This window comes from Asterias amurensis, chromosome 11 (assembly GCF_032118995.1).
Source record: "Asterias amurensis chromosome 11, ASM3211899v1".
Classification (NCBI taxonomy): Eukaryota; Metazoa; Echinodermata; class Asteroidea; order Forcipulatida; family Asteriidae; genus Asterias; species Asterias amurensis.
In genome coordinates, this window is record NC_092658.1 from 21,173,283 (window position 1) to 21,189,501 (window position 16,219).

Below are 16,219 nucleotides of genomic sequence, written 5' to 3' on the forward strand. Positions count from 1 at the left end.
TAGGCCTAAGGGTAAAAGCAAATACATATTTGAGATTATAGATTTAAAGTTAGGCTTTCATGTATAGGCCTTGGATATACATTGTGTTTGAAGAGGCGCAATACAATCCCTTAACACGAAACAGGAGTGAGGACGTTTGTTAATTTGATTATAAAATTAGGTCCACCGGCATGTTTTGTAATCGAGTTAATTTGGAAAAGGGGGTTTTCTCTTTCATTGGGGAATAATTGTTGTTGAAGGAAGGCATTGTATAGCATTAATTTGTTTGCATTTATGAAGTCGAGTTTTAAATTGTTCACAGGGGAGGCAATATTGTTCATTTCAATTTAAATTTTAAGGGAGAAAGAACTATTCTATATTCAACGTCAAAATTAGCTTTAGCTAGCTTCCTGCTATAAACACAATAGGTACACTTTAATGCATTCGAACAAGTCTAGTTTTGCTGTGAGTGTAAATGGTATCCATTAATACCGAACTTGCTACGTGACTTACGCACTATTTATCCGAGGCTTTGCCGCTAGACCACTCAATATTTTGGCCATGGGTTTCGTTAAGCACTTTCGCTGCCAACAAGCATATCCACATTGATGGTGTTTTGTATGTCCATAAAATTGGTTCCTAAGCCTAGTTTGAAAAGCTCTATAAACTCTAATTATTGATGATACACATATTTCCCAAAATAATTGTTTGCTTAAAGGCAGTGGACACTATTGGTAATTACTCAAAGTAATTATTAGCATAAAACCTTACTTGGTAACGAGCAATGGAGAGCTGTTGATAGTATAAAACATTGTGAGAAACAGATCCCTCTGAAGTAACGTAGTTTTCGAGAAAGAAGTTACTTTTAACGAATTCGATTTCTAGACCTCAGATTGAGAACTTGAGGTCTTGAAATCAAGCATCTAAACGCACACAACTTCGTGTGACAAGGGTGTTTTTTCTTTCATTATTATCTCGCAACTTCGATGTCCAATTGAGCTCAAATTTTCACAGGCTTGTTATTTTATGCATATGTTGAGATACACCAAGTGTCTATGACAACTACCAATAGTGTCCAGTGTCTTTATATATTAAGGTTAGGCATGATTTTATTAAAAAAGCATATTTCTTCTGTGTATGACCAATTCATATCTAAAAGGCCCGCTTGTTACTTTCAGAAACAAAATTTGAATTGAAAATGACATGATTGTCTTTCGGCATTGAGCAGAGAAACAATATTTCATGCTGATTCTTACATAGAAAAAATGTAAAATATTTAGAGGCTTGAGTTTTCGTTCTAAGCAGAGTTTACTCAAATAGTGACAGCACGACACACATGGGCAGGTACTGGAGAAACATTGTAGTTCTGAGTTTTGAAATAAGTAAGACTATTACTAAGACTATCCTGCAAGGCACTGTGCCAGGAGGAAGAAAGAGAGGTAGGCAGAGAAAAAGGTGGGAGGACAACATCGTGGAGTGGACGGGCCTGTGCTGAATGCCTCCCTGAGAAAGTCTGAAGATCGAAGTGGATGAAGGAAACTGATTTACAAATCCTCAAGGGGTGCCCCCACGGTCAGAAGACTACGAGTTAGGTAAAGGTAAAGGAGACTATTGGGATCAATTTCTAGCTCTTATTCGTAAAGCACTTTTATCCTAAAATTGTGATGATTTCGATGATCTTCTTTTGTTGTTTTGAGAGGGGTGGCTTGTCCTTAATGGAAAGTATACCTTTGGTTTTAAGAGCTGTTTGATGTTTTAATCATATATAAATGTATAGATGTTAGTAAAACATACATGTGTAAATTTAACTTAGAAAATATTTCGTCTACAGTTTTCAGGGATAAAAACTGATACACTTAGAAGTGAAATGTTTCTCAAAATGCGTTACACTGTGGAAAGCTTACATAAGTTAAGGACATTATAATACGCCAAAACATATCCACCCGATTCTATTGTGTACTCTTCTATTCAAACGATTTTATTGTCATTAGTTTTAAGACCACCAAACGCATATCTTCCCTTTTGGAAAGGTTCGGCATGCAGTCATACTTGGTGGGGATTGCTTTTTAGAAACCAAATGGCGTAGGTCTAAAAGAGTGGCCCATTTAGATGTAAAGTGCCTTAACGTTTTATGTGGTTCGGAGTGACTGAGCTATGAATGACATAGTGCTGATGCTTTTTAGAGAATGAGTTCTGCTCTCGTTTGACGATGTCATGGACATGACAATAAGGTCACGTCGATATGATGAAGGCTAGCTTCAGACTGAGATCTTTAAAGGCACTGGGGTGGATTTCACAAAGAGTTAAGACTAGTCTTATCTCGAGTTAGGACGAGTTACTCGTCATAATTTATGACTAGCCTTACGTTTTGTATATCTCCTAGGACTAGTCCTAACTCTTTGTGAAATCGACCCCAGGTAACTCAGTTGGTCGTCGAAGTCGCAAGATAATGAAAGCAAAAACACCCTTGTCGCACAAGTTGCGCGCTTTCAGATGCTTGATTTCAAGACCTCAAAATCTAAATCTGAGGTCTCGAAATCAAATTCAAATACTTTAGTGAGAAACTACTTCTTTCTCAAAAACTACGTTACTTCAGAGGGAGTCGTTTCTTACAGTGTTTTATACCATCAACAGCTCTCCATTGCTTGTTAACAAGTGAGTTTTGATGATATTTTGAGTGATTATAAACAGTGTCCAGTGCCTTTAAGCATCTCTTCCCAACACGACTTCTTGAATCGTCAGTCAGTTGGAATATCGCAGCTGCCATAGCTGGATTCCCTTGAAAAGATGTTTAATTTGCATCGGGGGGAAAGGGGAACATTAATATGGTTTTAACCCTTACACCGATGTGTGTTGGCACACGGATTCCCTTTATTGACTGCCAAGGCAAACATGAAGGGGTGTGTATCGACTGGGTATAAGCTTTATACTACACTTAAATATAATATACGACGTGGGATGTTCTCGCTTGCAAGTTGTGCTTGTATGTTTACAAACATCAGGAATGCTCCAATGATTTGCGATCGGTGTTTGTACATCGTAATACTTTACAAATGTTTTAATGTGTTTTAACACAAATTTGAGAGTTAAAGACATTGGACACTATTGGTTATTGTCAAAGACCAGTCATCTCACGTTGTGTATCTCAACATATGCATAAAATACAAACCTGTGAAAATTTGAGCTCGATTGGTCGTCGGAGTTGTGAGATAACTATGAAAGAAAAACACCCTTGTCACACGAAGTTGTGTGCTTTCAGATGCTTGATTTCGAGACCTCAAGTTAAACTTGAGGTCTCGAAATCAATTTCGTGGAAAAGTACTTCTGTCTCGAAAACTACGTCACGTCAGAGGGAGCCGTTTCTCACAATGTTTGTACCATCAACAGCTCCCCATTACTCGTTACCAAGTGAGGTTTTATGGTGATAATATTTGAGTAGTTATCAATAGTGTCCACTGCCTTTAAAGCAAGTTTCACTCCTATAATTTTCTTTTCACTTACGAAAATTGATTCGTGTTCATTTCGCCACCGTTTTTTTCTTTCTTGATCAATGTATCCGTGCCGTCTATCCGTGCCTCCGTATCCTCTTACTTGCCTGGTCAATGTATCTTGCAGACCCAATCCATTGAACACGTGTATAAATTGTGTACCGTCCAGTTTCGATACAAGGTGTTATTTTTTTCTTTCGTTTCGTGGATTCGTGATTCAGCATTCTAAGTAATAATCAAAGCTTTACTTGTGTTCTTTAATAAGATTTCAGATCGCAGGTGTTGGTATATTTGGCTCTGATTTGTCGTCCGTTAACCTCTAAGTATTTGAATACACTTGGTGTAATTCAATTAGTACTACGTAATGGGAACGTGACGACAACACTGTGCAAGCAATCAGAGTCTGGTGCCGTACAGATGCGGTTGCTCTATGTTATGACCAAGACACTAGCATCTGAATTAATTTATTTCATGGTGCCATCTTGTTTTTGTTTTGTCTTGTTCTGAATTCAGACATATCCACTCAGGGAGAATTAAATAAGAGAACCAACTTTGCAAATCGCAATTACTTTAATGAAAGTGTCTGCGAATACGGCATGTGTGCCGTTACTATTGTTGTAAAGGGTGGTGCCCATTCTCTAACGTGGTTATATGGATCCCTGTATGGCTTGCCTCACCAACCACACGTACGAAACCAGTTGACTAGGGTCTGAAGCCTATTGATGTGGGATCGACCCGTTCAAATAGCGAGCAAACACCTCATAAAGAATTGTACGTCCGATTTGATTTGTTATATAGACTTAAGGAACATAATATCTTAAGTTTGCGGAACTGCGATTGTTTTAATCCTATATAATATAAATGTAGATAACAAAATAGAACTAACTTCTGAAAATAATTTCATTTCAAAAAAGTGTTTCCGTTTTTTCGATACCGCTGTACATCCGGAGCGGTTTTGTTCACCTTGGAAGAATAGTTCGTAATTGGGGCACATAATATGGGGAATGCATCCGACAGTATCGTTTCTCAGATATAAATTCGAAAAACTGACAAAACGTGTTTACATCAACATGAGTCCTTCCATTACACCATTACTAAAGGCAGTGGACACTATTGGTAATTACTGAAAATAATTACTAGCATAAAACCTTACTTGGTTCCTCGAATTTGATTTTAAGACCTCAAAAATAGATTTTGAGGTCCTGAAATCAAGCATCTGAAAGCACACAACTTCGTGTGACAAGGGTGTTTTTTCTTTCAATATTATCTCGCAACTGCGACAGGTTGGTTATTTTATGCAGATGTTGAGCTACACTAAGTGAGAAGACTGGTCTTGGACAATTACCAATAGTGTCTAATGTATTTAAATCATGTAATAATATTGCTTTACCGAGTACTATGCGAAACCCAGCCTCAATGAACTGAGCTTTGCACGAACATTTCTCTCGCAAAGTTTTGCAAAATAATAAGTCGACTAAACATCCTAATTCATTAATTTACCTTTTTGGCTCTTGGTGATACATACATCTCAACAGTCAACAAAGATTCCACGCAAACTGGCACGTAGTCTCACCACAGTCAGTCGACATCTTATATTCGGAAATTCATCTATAGGCATGATAAATAATACTCGTTAAAAAAGAAACATGAATGGCATACCTGGAACTCCGTATCCTTGCACTTTTTGCACAATAACCTTATCCTGAAAAACAATTATATGAAGGAATAAGATGGCACTAAATCATTCAGTTTACTCATAATGTCTGTCATCGGATGAAATATGGAAGAAACAGGTGACGGTAACCACGAAAGCAATCAGTTGCTTGCTTATCCAGACGTGTTTTTTAATGTGTTTTTTCCATTATTTATTTTGAATTATATTTGTTTTGAGTGAAGACAATTTTCATGTTGAGAATGCACTCTCTTAACGAATTCAGGGTCAGAATTTACCCGTACCAGGGTCTCATGGGGCTTGACTCATTTCTGGGTCAGTATGACTTGGAATGTCCCAGTATTTGATCAACCTGTCGCAGAATCTCAGTTGAAATCAATCCTATTTTAAACCAGTTTCCGTATGGGTCAGGCTGATCGAGAAAGGGTCAGGCTGATCGAGAAAGGGTCAGGCTGATCAAGAAAGGGTCAGGCTGACATCGAACGGGTTATGCCCACCGGGACGGGAATCCAGAAAAAAAAATTGATCCGAGATTTGTGAAGTGCAACTCAAAAGTGAATTGCACAATGACCGGTTAAATTGTTGATTGGTTCTTTACTAATGCTATTTGCAGGGACATGACACTTACACTTCACACATACCAAGTATGCAGTCACAGATGCGGCAATAACCAAACTACATAAATAAATTGACAAAACAATCTCTATTTAACGCAATCAAGTCCGGTTGATATCCGCCGAATGTAGGAGCAGAAAGCAAATGTCTTAAGATTTTGATGAGAAAAAAAAATATATTTAAAAGGTTTGCAGACGATACATTTTGGATTTTGGTTTCATGCACTCGTTTTTTTCTCCACCAAAAACTTCAAACAGATAACTGCACGTAGGTCATCTCACACTTTTTATCTGTCAAATAATATACCATAAGTGAAACTGACTGAGTAAATGTAAAGGACTTTGTCTATCTTTGTGCAAAAAAAAAACCAGTGGAGTAGACTTAAAGGCAGTGGACACTATTGGTAACTACTAAAAATAATTATAAGCATAAAACCTTACTTGTTAACGAGTAATGGGGAGAAGTTGATGGTATAAAACATTGTTAGAAACGTCTCCTTCTGAAGTGCCATAGTTTTCGAGAAAGAAGTCATTTTCTACGAATTTGATTTCGAGACCTCAAGTTTAGAATTTGAGGTCTCGAAATCAACCATCTAAACGCACACAACTTCGTGAGACAAGGGTGTTTTTTTCTTTCATTATTATCTCGCAAGTTCGATGACCGATTGAGCTCAAATTTTCACAGGTTTGTTATTTTATGTGTATGTTGAGATACACCAACTGTGAAGGCTAGTCTTTGACAATTACCAATAGTGTCCACTGCCTGTAAGAAATACATTGAGAACTGTACAAGCTTCCATACAGTAGTAGTGCTTTTCTCGAAACCTTTTGATTTATTCTTAACAATTTAAAACGGAATCAAGCTTATATACAATATGCAGTAGCCGAAGGCAGTAGCCCCCCCCCCCATAGACAGTTCTTTGTAAGATTAGATTGATCATCAAACAGAAACAAGCAACCCACGCGTTTGAATGGCACTGCGTTTAAAAATGTTAAAGTAGTTATTCTGTGATGACAGCCGTAAAGTAAAGTAATAGGTGACTTACGACTGATGCACAAGACTAACTCTGTTAAGATGGTGTTCAACTGTCAACTACATACGGTTGAATAATCACAAGAACAAAGAGGCATAAAATAACAAATGGATTTGTTTACCTCTCGACCCTTCAAAAAAGAGCATGCCCCTTGTCGATTTCTATTCAGAAAACCATGATTTCTGAGTCCCTGTCTGTCAGTGCATGCAATAATACGCTTACCTTGTCTCGTTTATTGGTTTTAAATGGATTGCAATAGACGTCATTGGCCGCCATCTTTGATGAATTGTGCACACGTGAAAAGCTACCATTGGCTGAGAGTCGTGCGCAGCGCGTACACATGTTCACTAAAGCAATATTTATATCAAAGATGGCGCAACCCCTCCATTGACCACTGCGTTTCTCTCACCCCACGTGACAAGATTTCAAACATCTACCCCTTCTCATCCAATCAGAAATCTAAAGAAATACCCAGTGATTTTACAAGTTCATCTTTGTGGAAAGTCAAAACATTTAGCCGGGAGCTTTTAGCAACAGAGTCTGTTTATGTATAGAAATATATGCCAGTTGGTCGGTCGTCATTATTCTGTCTGAGTCCATTCCACACAGACTCAGATGGGATGGGACTTGCTTAAAACGCACACATCAGTGTCCGGGCGAACTAACACAAAAGTCTTTATTGTATTCTTTGAGAAAGTAACTGCACAACAAAACGAGCTGTTTATTTCGTATAATGAGTCACAAGATTTCCCATGTATCGTTCTAACTGTGTATTTCACCCAAATTAAGTTGTTACTACACCATAAGGGAAACTGACTTTGTAAGGTTTTGGAGTGAACAAAGAATAATGACTGGAGCAGGACTTTAACCTAAGACCTATGGATTAACGTACTGCTTTACCAACTGCGCAAAATCCAGCCATTTGTTGGAGGTCTTCCTATTATTACATTAGTCAATAACAGTTTTAAAATATTACTTGCACAGCATCTTACCTTTAACGTGTTTTCCCGCCAAACATCTGCCTTAAATTTATTGTTCACTTCTCTTTTGCATTTTAAGATAACATTTCACCCAAAATAGTCTTCAGGCGATATCAGAATAGACATTGATAGTCCAACTCTTACTCGTCAAAACATCTCGAGAACGTTGTGTACCAAACTGTGAAAGGATAACAAAAAGTGCACTCTAACAGACGCAATTTTTCAAAATAGACGTGAGCCTTGCACGGTCTATTTGTCATTGTTTTCACGAGGGGCAAATTTAACCACTGCAGCCAAACTTTCATTTTTGGAGAAAACCGCGTTTGAAGTTAAACTGTTCACGAAATCATTTGTTCGGAAACCGTGTCAATAAAAAGTTGAAATTTGAGAATGTGTGTACCAAACCGCGCAGAGTAAAACAAAACATCGCACTCAAACGGGCACAATTTTTCAAAATACACGCGGTCTATTTACCCAACTCGTGTGACGTCATACTCTTGGTGGTGGCGTTTAGGCAATGAGATTTCCCTGGTGTTCATGTGCTGTGTGTGGTTTAGGCACAGCATCGGAAGCCGCGCACCATGTAAATATTTACTGGCAATTTTGACTGCCAAAATGGCAGATCGTGGGCAGTTTGTAGCTACATTGCGAAAGTGGCGGAGGTCTATACTGAAAAAACATTTTCTTAATAAGTTACGTGCACTTAGTTCATGGCTATTATGCATTTTGCGTTAAGAAAAATATATCGAGCTATGTTTTGACAAAGCGAGACTCACTTTGCTTTCATGGACAAAAACAAAGTGGTCGACACATGTGTGTTGATGGATAATTAATTTGTTTCATCAGGAGAGACGTAGATGAGGTTACACAAGCGAGGGGTATGTGACCCAAGTGTTTTGTTTACACTAAACGCTTCGCTTGCTAATGGCTTTGATGGGATACGCTCCTACAAGCAAATGTGCTTAAAGGCAGTGCACACTATTGGTAATTGTCAAACACTAGCCTTCACAGTTGGTGTATCTCAACATATGCATCAAATAACAAACCTGTGAAAATTTGAGCTCAATCGGTCATCGAGTTTGCGAGATAATAATGAAAGAAAAAACACCCTTGTCACACGAAATTGTGTGCGTTTAGATAGTTGATTTCGAGACTTCAAGTTCTAAACCTGAGGTCTCGAAATCAAATTCGTGGAAAATTACTTCTTTCTCGAAAACTATGGCACTTCAGAGGGAGCCGTTTCTCACAATGTTTTATACTATCAACCTCTCCCTATTACTTGTTACCAAGTAAGGTTTTATGCTAATAATTATTTTGAGTAATTACCAATAGTGTCCACTGCCTTTAAAAGGGTCTGTATATGTTTTCATAATAAATGGCAACATTATAAAAACAAATACTTGGTAAGAAGTACAGCAGCTTTGGATAAGTATAATGCGTTTTGCGAAACCTTTCTCTTCGGGATATTGTGGTTATGAAAACAGCGACGAGAACACATTTCTTTTGAAGTCTTGCTGTTAAACACTGGGCTTTTGATATATTGATATGGAAACAGATATTTATTTTTTATCGCCACCAATTTGAACCTGAGAAGCGTTTCTGACTGTAACGCTTCTCATATTGTGTATTCCAATTGCATTTTATTCTTCCAGTGTGGACATTACCGCTCCAGAGTTTCGGCAATATCTCAAAAACAAGACCACCTTTTGAAACAAAATTTTCACAGGTTAATTTTATGGTATATTAGCTACATTAGCCTAATGTTGCCATTCAGTGAACAGTTCTCCTCGCGATATTTGAACTGAACGAAACTGTTTAGAACAAACTCAAGTCAGAACACCTCTTCTAAGTCTTACATGGCTACTTCCAAATCGAAAATAGTGTTTCGAAAGCCATCTTGCTGCAACATCAGAGGTGTTGTAATTAAGACCATGGGTGTTGTATCATAGCTACCAAAGAGCGAGTCAAAATTAACATGGTGTTACAAATAACACCAATTGTGTTATTGTCTTTGTTAGAAAGTAATATTAATAATTAAAATACTTATAGGCACAAATCTGTCAATAAAGACACCCACAAGGCGCACAAAGAGAAAATAAAGGCTCTTTCAGCAGAAAACTTGAAATTGATGAAGAAAGAACGTTTGAACAAATATGTCTTTAAAATGGTCTTGAAGCACTGGGATGTAGATGTACAAATATCTCTTGGGAGAGTGTTCCAAACTAGTGTTAAAGCCATTGGACTTTCGGTAAACAGTATTGTCCAAATCCCACACTTCGTGTATCACAAATATATAAAATAACAAACCTTTAAAAATTTAGGCTCAATCTTTCCTCGGAGTCGGGAGAAAATAACGGGAAAACCCACCCTTGTTTCCGCACGTTTCGCCGTGTCATGACATGTGTTTACTATAAATACGACGTCAAGAATTGATAATTGTTTCAATGTTTTCTCAAAAAGTAAAGCATTTCATGGAATAATATTTAAAGATAAGTCTTTCACCATCACCTTCCGTAAACCCTGTAAGTTATTTGTAAAACTTTTTGAGTTTTTTTTTTCTGTGCCGAAAGTGTATAATGGCTTTAACACCATAAGGTGAACAATTTGTTTTGTTTTTTTTTATAAAAAAATGCATCACCCGTCAATTTTAACATCACAGCTTTAGCAGAGTAAAGCTTTCTGGAATCATGCAAGTGACAATTGAACATACATATACAACATAACAGAAATATCAACAAACACAGTAAATTGCGTGCTTAAAGATAATATATTTATTCCATATACAGCCGATCAACAAGAATAGCATTTCAAAGCAAAGTTCGTATACAACAAATAAAATATTACTATATCCGCATCAGTTATTTTCACTTTAATATATTAATCATGCATTGTGGTAATAATATTTCAAATACATAACATTCAGCGAGGCATTGTTATTTACATCGTGTGGATAGTCGTTAATTAAACTATTCTATCATATTTTGAAGGCAATAGTATCCTAATAAATGGTTACCAAATATCTTTTTTTTTTAAAGGCACTGGACACCTTTGTTATTTTAAGACAAGTATTCGTACTTGGTATATTCTAACATATTATGCATAACCTAACAAACCTGTTACAATTTTGACTCATCCATCAGTTGGTCATCGAAGTTGCCAGAAAATGCTGAAAGAAAAAACGCCATTGTTTACACACAAATGTGTGTGCTTTCAGATGCATAATAAAAAATACTTCAGCTGAAGCATTTTATTATTTTAGTGAGAAATTACCTCTTTCTCAAACACTACGTTAGTTCAGAGGGAGCTGTTTCTCACAGTGCTTTATACTATCTATTTCTCCCCATTTCTGATTACCAAGTTAATGTTTATGCTGACAATTATTTAAAGATTTACCAACAGTGTCCAGTACCTTTAACCGAGCCTGTTTACTTATGTATTTACATTTTGTAAAATGCGTATAAATTTTGAGTTGCGAGAAAGAATAAAGTGGTCAGTTTTCTTATCTCAGTTTCACAAGAATTCTCGCTAGCTAGGTAAAATTATGGCACGGGTCAGTTTCAGTCAAAACAACTCGAGTCCTTTCAAAATAGGCTTCGCTTCCCGGCAACTGATTAAACACTTCAAGAGTGTTTATTCAATACTTGTGTCTGGTAATATTATTAGAACAAATTGTCAGTGGTTGTGTTACTTTTTGCGTGGTTTGGTGGGCTTGGCAATTATGTTACATACATGTTTGCAGTATCTTTTTCAACAATTTATGTTTTATGATTACAGTGACTAAATGGCACGGGTCAACCTTTAAACACTTTGATTTTGTGATCAAAGTTTGAACTCCGAATTTGTTTTTAAATAGAAATGGTTACAGATTTGTTATTGATATACTTATCGTGGTACCTTAGATAGCCAACGCTAGTTTAAAAATGTGCCAATCTTCGTTTATTTGAATTGACCCTTTCGACGTGTGATTTTTTACACAAGGCACACTCGCAAAAGCACCGGGGGTGGTAGAATACACTGTGCAAGTCCCGCACGTGCTGAACAGTTTTTGGTCTACTTTGGCCCCACATTACTGTAACGCACGAAGGAAACGCACTTTAACGGGTTCAATTGTTCGAATACGTGCAAGACTTGCATATTGACCAGGGTTCCCGATCCCAGGGAACCTGACCCTTTTCGGGTCAGGCTGACCCGAAAACTGATCAACAATTGGATTTATACTGGGACTCTACGTCAAAGTAACCATTTTATGTGACTTTTTGACAATTTGTGACGACAAAATGAGCCAGGCCCGTCGGGCTCTATGATCTGCATCCAGGTCAATTTTGACTAGGAGTTGTTAGAGTCAAAGGCTTTACAACCAATGCTAACTATAAAGTGTTTCTATACAACCAAACCATGTTAGATCCCGGGGCTTGTAGATCATGTCAAATGAGCAACGGGTACTAAAATTGAGATAGGAAATTGACAACGGTGCCTAGCATTTATCGTACATGCAACAGTCGTTGACATTTAGTCACCGTTCCGAAAGAGAATTAACAAACCACCATAAATGAATCCCATAACTCATTGTATTTTACGACATGTTTTTCGGAAAGTCTGAGAGGTACTTGAAAAGCCGCTGCGTGAGTGCACACACGCACCCATAATTAATCATGGAAATTGTTGATTTCTCACACTTTATGTGATAGGCTCACAATGTGCTTTTTCGATTGGAAAAAGGCAATCAAGAGAGCTCAAATCCACCTGTTTTAATTTAGCACAAATGTCTCAATGACAGACTGCTGAGAGATGTTTGGGGGGAAAGCTCAAATTAAGCTCTTTTCACACGACAGCAGTTTAGCATGGGTCCCCAGCTAAATTTGAGCAAGGTTGTACGTATACTTCTTGTGAAAGGACAACAGTGTTTGAACCCTCCAAGGTCCCTAAAGTGAGATCTTCTCAAAATGTCAATACTTTATTAACATAAACATATTTCACACGAGGTGCATTCGGCAAATATTTCACAGCCACGCTGATACTTAGTAAGCAAGGGACCATTGTTAAATTGCTACCGTGTGAAAGGGCTTCCCTGCTTATGTTTTCCATTATAGCATGGTAACCAATGATTCTAAAATAAAACTGGTGTAAACCAAAAGCCTTTTGAGATGATGACAGACACAATGTTACATACAGTATTAGGTTTTGGTAATTATGTTTGAATTACACTTAAACTAAACAGTGCACTCCTATAGACCTTCATCAAGCTGTCACATGTTCCCTGTTTCCAATAGCAGTAATGAATGCTAATATTCATTGAGCATGGCACCAGACTATTTCGTCCAGCCTCAGTTTGGTTACAATGAGTTGGAGTAATATCAAGATGACCACACCGTGATAAAGGTATTGCGTCCGCCATACCTCAATAGGGCTAATTTGGTTGATTAATAGGCACAATGGCCAGCACTTTCCATCGAACGTAACAGTGTTTTTTACATACACTAAATCACTTGAAACTGGTCTTTATAACAGTTAGATAACATCAATATACTTCTTTAAAACGTCTACTCTATAATACAAACTCTACAGTTAAAGAATATCTTAACAAATACATAATTTATTTGAACAAACGAATTCTCAGAATCGTTAAATCTAAACCTATAGGGCCTAGGTATAACTAACTCACTGAAATCAAATAGAAATGGTATAGAATCCTGTAATTTATAAGCATCTTAGAGTTCAGCGATACCGATATGGTTGTTTATCTATCTTGATTTCTTCTACATTTCATTTATTTCTGGAGAAACACCTGGCCAAAGTCACCTGATAATAACCAACAGTGCTGATTGGCCAGGATCTCTATACACGTGGCTATTTGCTACATGCAACATTCGACGAGAACCGCCTAAGGTGTTGTACTCAACCGTTTCGTTGATCTGTGGTTTCGATTTCGTTCGGCTCAAATTTTTCAATTGTGGTTTAAAAATAAATAACTTATGAATTGTTCACTGGATCGAAAGAGAGACCCCCACGAGTTTGACGACATTGTGTTAAGTTTAGCTGTTAGGTGAATGGATCTACATTAGCAAGTTTCACTGTGGTTACTTTTGTTTTTTAACTATTCATTTATCACAACGACTGGTTTAATAAATAATTGTCATCAATAGAAATTGCGTTCCATGAAACCAATCATGAAATCAATCACGAAAAGAAGGTGTGAGACAGAAGCTTTTACCTAGAGAGACCATAACAAGACAACAAATGAAGTCGAAACAATTACCGTATTTAATGTTTTCTAGTTATCTCATGCTACCTCCCGATTGGTGTGCTTTCGATTGTTCATTTTGTATGGTTCGTTTGCAATTCCCCTTTCATTGCCTTTATAGACTTTAAGGATACACCGCTACTTTGCTGTACTTTATTCTAGACGTTAAGATCAATAAGTACGGGAGCTTATTGTCGCGATATTTATAAAAAAAAAACGTTATCTTGTTCGTACACGATACATCCAAAGTTGTCATGTACTTACATGATAAAGTGTTGCATGATCGTGCACGTACACGATAAAGTATTGCGTGGTGATGTACGTACACGATAACATATTGCGTGATCATGTACGTACGCGGTAATTTATCGTGTACGTATCGTGTACGTACACGATAAGAGTAATTTATTATTCATGTGGCAGCAAGTACACGTTAGTAATTATTTACTGAAATTTACTTCATAAGTATAGGTTCGAGTCGAAATGACTTGTCAAAAGTAAATTAAACATAGTTCAATAAAAATGAATCAAATTTGATTGAATCGAATTAAATTTAAATGACAAAAATAAGTTTGTTGTACCTATATCCTTTACGAAATAGTTGTAAAATGATTTAATTAAATGTGATTGTGAAAGTACCAACACTTCTTTTTGAAGATGAAAAGAATGCAATCAAGTATGACATGAACGTGATTTTGAAGGGAATTGACCGCCACTCATTATGAATTTGAGTTGACATAAAATTTGAATTAAGTCACTTAATAATAAAAAGTCTTAATATTTGTACATCTAATTAAAACAAATCAATAATGACAATATATTCTTCGAAGTTGCAAAACTTTATATACAAGTAACTTTTTTACAAAGCACTTCTCACAATAATACCTATCCCCTCCTATGCCATTTGGTAGGAACGCCCAACGTGTTATTCAATTGAACTTTTCGATTGATTGGTAGGGTCAGGCCAAATGTTTAAAGTCACAATAAATCTTTCTCTTCCCCGTAAACTGATGAAATGATATCGACGTTTTTATACATCTACAACTGTAATGAGCGAACGGGTAAACTTGAAGCGCTGTTTTCCATCAATCATTCGGAAAGAAGTTTGAATAGAATTTGTCAGTGGAGCATATATTCCCAGCTGGCAATTTAATTTGACGATGCTAAATTGACGTGGACCATGAATCACTTTGGCTCATTCCACAGTATCACATTACCAGGCCAGCCTCGAACATTTATGAAGTGCAGACAAAACTGTTAACAGTTTACATTGTTTTAACTACTGTGAAGATTGATGGTGGCGGCAACTATTAAGCATCAGAATGAAGCTGTCTGCTTAAGGCGTTAAAATAAAGTTGTTAGCGCGATATTTATGTGTTATGAAAAGGGAGAGGTGTGGTACGAGACCCTGTGTGCATGTAATTGTAAACAATCAAGTACAACCGGTCACAGAGAAGATTTGAAGAATTGGAACGGTTCAAAACCATGTTTATTTGGGTTAACCCTCGCACGATGTGTTAGCACCGTATGCTCAGTACTTTCCCGAGTTATGTGAGAAAAAAAAATCACAGGCATATTACTATGGTGGGATTCGAACATAACACCTTTGCCAGTCTAGAACACCGATATGCACTTTCAAACGGCTTCAGTTATGCACTACATTAAAACCGGTGAACATTCGGTTTGCGGTAACACCATGACAGCAACTTTGCTGTGTAGAGTTTTGTTCTTGTGGAACTTCAAGCGTCTTGCTATTAAATTCTATTACAGCGGAATAGATTAGGGAATTCGGGAGACTGCTTATAGTTGTGAAAAGAACCGTCCTGCTTAAAGACCATATAGTCCTAAAAATGTGTACATCCAGAAGCTGCTAAAATGAATAGCAATAAAACATAAATAGGATATGAGGCTTTGCATGGTGAGGTATCAATATACATTTGGTTTGCGGTAACACCATGTGTGTATCTACTTGCCAGGTAGAGTTTGTTCATAGAGAATTGTCTTTCTGTATTCTACTACCGCAGGGTAGATTTATCGGAATATAACATAACTTTAACCAATTGTGGCAATACTGACTGGTATTATGGTACACATGTACAAGTTTTTAGTTCTGCTTTTACAATGTCTCAAATCACAACCGGTGATTAATGCTGAGAAATACGAATTGAGGCAGCTACGACACTACGAAACACCAAGCCCAAGAAATACATC

At 37.1% G+C, this 16,219-nt stretch overlaps 1 protein-coding gene across 2 annotated transcripts in view; it reads right to left on the reverse strand.

Moving 5' to 3' along the window:
* The window catches only part of LOC139943834 (AP-4 complex accessory subunit tepsin-like), a 226,851-nt gene that overhangs the window by 166,175 nt on the left and 44,457 nt on the right, over positions 1 to 16,219 (reverse strand). For both annotated transcript variants that reach the window (XM_071940668.1, XM_071940667.1), the window contains one exon: positions 4,968 to 5,075. The gene's annotated coding sequence lies outside the window, so the exon portion shown is untranslated. The remainder of the gene's footprint in view (positions 1 to 4,967; positions 5,076 to 16,219) is intronic.